This window comes from Pinus tabuliformis, chromosome J (assembly GCF_031772625.1).
Source record: "Pinus tabuliformis cultivar Carrire ecotype Pingquan chromosome J, CPIR1, whole genome shotgun sequence".
Taxonomy (NCBI): domain Eukaryota; kingdom Viridiplantae; phylum Streptophyta; class Pinopsida; order Pinales; family Pinaceae; genus Pinus; species Pinus tabuliformis.
The window spans coordinates 260,288,193-260,292,565 of NC_142295.1; the positions used below are offsets into that span (position 1 = coordinate 260,288,193).

General features: G+C 38.9%; 1 pseudogene; it reads right to left on the reverse strand.

Annotated features, from left to right (window-relative positions):
- Window positions 1-1,712: 1,712 nt before the first annotated feature.
- On the reverse strand, window positions 1,713-2,418 carry LOC149226766 (ethylene-responsive transcription factor ERF057-like; annotated as a pseudogene).
- Window positions 2,419-4,373: the final 1,955 nt, after the last annotated feature.

A 4,373-nucleotide genomic window follows, 5' to 3' on the forward strand; every position in this document is an offset into this window, starting at 1 on the left:
TCATGGCAGAATGATCTCATTATTCACTTGAAACAAAATAATAAATTGTGATATCAAAATCACCTGTAAGACTCATTCTTTTTAGTATTGGATCCGAAAGCTATGTCAATAATGTTGTCAATATGATATATGAGCTTTTAGAAAGTCATCCAATAAAGTAGTTAAGTTCAATCTATTTCAAATCAAAATCATGACAACCAATATGGATCAAAAGTAACATGTGTCAAAGAGAAACTCCACTCCATGATTTACTTGCTTTTTTCTATATTAGTTACAAAATATATGCTTATGCAAACTATATAAATAACAATGACATGGTAAAAGTAATATTGAGAGATATTATCCCTACCCTTTCAATAATTGAAAAGATAAAAATCATATGATAAATAATGTATTAAGAAAAATGGCATTGAATATAATGAAAGTTATTGCAACTTTCATAAGCATCATTTATATTCTCAACATTTTCTACAAGCCCAAATGCCTTGAAGGGACAAAGTAGATTGGTCGAGGAAGAAATTTTTTTTATATAATTCCCTCAAGGGTAGGTTGCAACATACCATGACCCATAGAAACCACAAAAAGGAGAGGACGAGAGACATTTTTCTTAATAGACATAAAGGGGATTGCATTAAAACTGGCATATTCAAAATACCACAAGGTCATCTACAACATTCCAAGGGATATCATTGTTGCTATATAGTTTTGAATATGTAATATATCATTTTTGAAGCACATGTATTGGAGAAAATAGATAATTACATGCTCCAAATTAAAATAGAAAGAAGCTCCAAATTGGGTAAGAAGGAAGTAGAAACTTTCATCAACAGACAAATGGCAACACATAATTACCAAGGGGCGAAGGAATTCCCTTCCCAATGGTGTTTGATGTTATGAAAACTGAACCTCGCATAGTCACCTCATAGTCACCCCTTAGCCTGTAGTCACCTGTTAGCCTATAAGAATGCTTTTCATAAGCCATAGCCACCTCATCTGCAGTGTCAAAAGTCCACAACCATAACCTTAAATCAATTGAACCTTTATTAACTTGATGGAATTGTAGTGGTAGAAGACTGTATGTACCAACAGAAACTTAGGGGGTTCAGTGTGCTGGAAATATGGCCACAACACACATTTATTCCTACATCTATTTTTCTGAAAATATTGAAAGCAATGCACAGAGATGTCGATAGCCCTTGCTAATAGCTATATGCAAAACAATTCTAAAAAAACGCAAATCTCTTTTGATAGTGCCTTATTTTGGCATATATGATGATCTATACTCATGTGGCATGTATGGTACATAACATGTTACTTTTCTGAATATAATCTCAATTAGTGGGTAGATGAATATCACTTGGAAAAGAAAGAAGCATGACTAACTCACTTGTATCAAAACAACATACCTTATATTGTACAACTCATCCATGTGTTCTTGTTGGATCCCACCGTAGAATTTTTACATATACAAACATAATTTTTAGGTACAAATTTCCATTTAAAATTCAAGCAAATGTTTATAACCCTAAAGATAGTATGTTGAGAGATGCTCCCACGTTCAAATCCAAAGTTTTAAAAGGGCTCCTATCATATGTATTGGAAGAAGAACCTGTTTTAAGATATGTAGCATATCGATTCCCTTGTTTTCCCCTTATCTCAGAACTACTCATATTATCCTTCAAATCAAAAATGAAAGAAGGAAGTAAAAAATTTCAAGAACACACAAATGGAAGCATAGAATTACCAGTCCAGGGGTGAAGGAATTTGCTTCCAAATGGTGTTTAAGGTGAGGAAAATTACCCCATAGTGTGTAGTCACCCCTTAAAATCTAAGAAGCCATGACCATGGCTTCCTCCTTTGTAGTATCAAAAGTCTAAAGCCATAACCTCATTCTATTTCTTGGTAACCTGATCTCTGCAACCCATTTACCTGAGTGGTGCCGCCTCATACCTCTGTAAATCTTAGCTACCTTTGATAGGTTGCTGCCATGAACCTTCATGGTATGAGGTCTCGGACTCATATGATTTCGATGCATATGGTGGATTGAAGAAGCTACTGGTGTTTAAAGTTGATGCAATTGAAGTTGTTGTTGTATTTGTTGAATCTGCGATCGATTCAATGGATTTTTTTCTACATTGGTTGTGCCCTTGAAAACAAATCAAGTGCCATACCAAGCCATCAAAGTGATCAAAGCCATTTGATGGTAAGTTGGGTAAAAATTATGATGAAGAACACAAGATTTTAGAGTTTTCGTACCTCTGGAATTCTTAAGTTGTTCCAGGCATCCAAGCTCTCCAACCTCGCATCCCCATTGGAAGGATAAGAAAAGTTGCATGAAGAGTCCTCGAAAACGACCTGTAGGTGAGCATTGAAAATCCCCAAATCCTGGTCTTGATGGACAATATCATTATTCTTCATATATGTATCCTATACCGACCCAAGAGAGCCTAAATTCTCATATGCATCTGAAATTTCTAATGGAAGTAGAGCACCCATTTGGCAAGATGCATGCATGAAGTACTAAATGCGCTTGGGAATGTTTGAGGCCTGATCGTGGGAGGTTACAGGAATTACAGAGTTTGATGTGTGGGAAATCTAGGAAGGACATATGGTCCTACAGCCCGCATTCAAGCCATGTTTAACTAGGTTAGGTTAGCTAGGGAAGGAGATTAGGTTATTTAGGCATTGAATGTTTCTATTTGTAACTGAATTGAGTGAATATCAATGTAAAACTAATTACCAGAGTGGCGTAGCTGAAGGATGGTGGACCCATAACTCACAAGTCCTGGGATTGAAACCTTGCTCTGATATGTTCGGATCTGCGCAAAACAATTTTACAACACCCTGGTAATGTTCTTCTAGTTACTTCTACAGAAATGGAAGGATCCTAAAATACAATTTTTGAAAACCAAAGATTGATAGATGTGAGTTTGAAAACACCCTAGCCCATTTACCACGATGAAAAGAAGCCTTCTTCATGATTCTCAGATAGATGCTCCTCAGGTTGTAGGGTATTCACAACCTAGTCTTCTAGCTCTTTGGCCTTTTTGGAAATGCGTTCCCCTCTCCATTTCTTGGGTATTTTGATCTTCTGTAGTTGGGTTGTCTCTACGGCTCTCCACAACCTACTCTTGCGAATTTTAGACTTTTAGTGCTTTGCATTGCCTCTATGGGTTTTGGCTACATGTCCCACTGCTCTTTGCGTCACAGTGTAAATCCAATAATTTCCAAGCCAGAATCTTGAATTTTTAGCTTCAGCTTCATCTTCTGTGAGTCCATGGAGTTTGTGTGCTTGTAAACCTCAACCTGCAAGATATGTACTTGCATCATTGGTTTCCCTCATTGGTTCGTTGTCCTCACTCACGCCCTGAAAATACGATTGACGGTTGTGGGGAAGATTAGAAGGGAAACTTGTAGTTTATGCACATGAAATTTCTTCTCATTCTTTAGTCGTATACATGCTTTCGAAAGGTCGTTTCAGGTTTTGGAAATTTGCTTGTAGCTTGGCATCAACAAATGATGGCATCATGAAATTTACCAATCGAGGATTGAAGGAATTCACTTCCAAATAGCATTTAAGTGAGGAAAATTGAGCATGGCATAGTCACCCCTAAGCCTAGTCACCCCTCAACCTCCTTAGCATGTAAGAAAACTTGTAATGAGCCATGGCTGCCTCCTCTATAATATCAAAAGTCCCGAGCCATAACGTGGTTTTGTTTCTGGGTAACCTCATATATGCAACCCATTTACTCGAGTGGCGCTGCCTCACACCTTTAAAGCTTAGTTTGCTTTGACACGCCACTGATCTTTGGCCGTTGCCATGAGCTGAGCTTTGGGACCGAGACTGTAAGGACCTTCAGTTCCACCAATGTACGACCGTGACCGGATGGAGAGCGTGCCTGGTTGGAATGTTAATGTGTGAGCTCAAACTCATGCACTGGAGTGTTATGCACATAAGAGGAGGGCGAGCATTGTGTTTATTGCAGTGAGGAGCAGTTGGCTCAACCCGTGGGCCAACCAACAAACATGTGAAGCCGATGGAGGATGAATGCATTTGGAAGGAGGTCGACATGAAATTTAGAGAATTTGCAAATGAAATGTGGGCGTGGGTAGGTCGGTTGGGCAGGTAAGACCTCACCCTACCACACCTATATATTGGTGATGTGTGGAGCTCATTCCACCATCACTCAACGATCAAAGCATCTTCGCTCGTGTGAGAAAGGCGCATATCTAAGTGCATGGAAGCAAAGGAGAAAGGCGCAAATTTGGGTGATGTGCCCATTCTTAGGCATGGCCGCACAGAGGTAGCATTTCTTGGTTTTTGGTGAAGGGCGTGGGCAGGGTCACCTGCCGGTTGGAGAAAGGTTGCACGG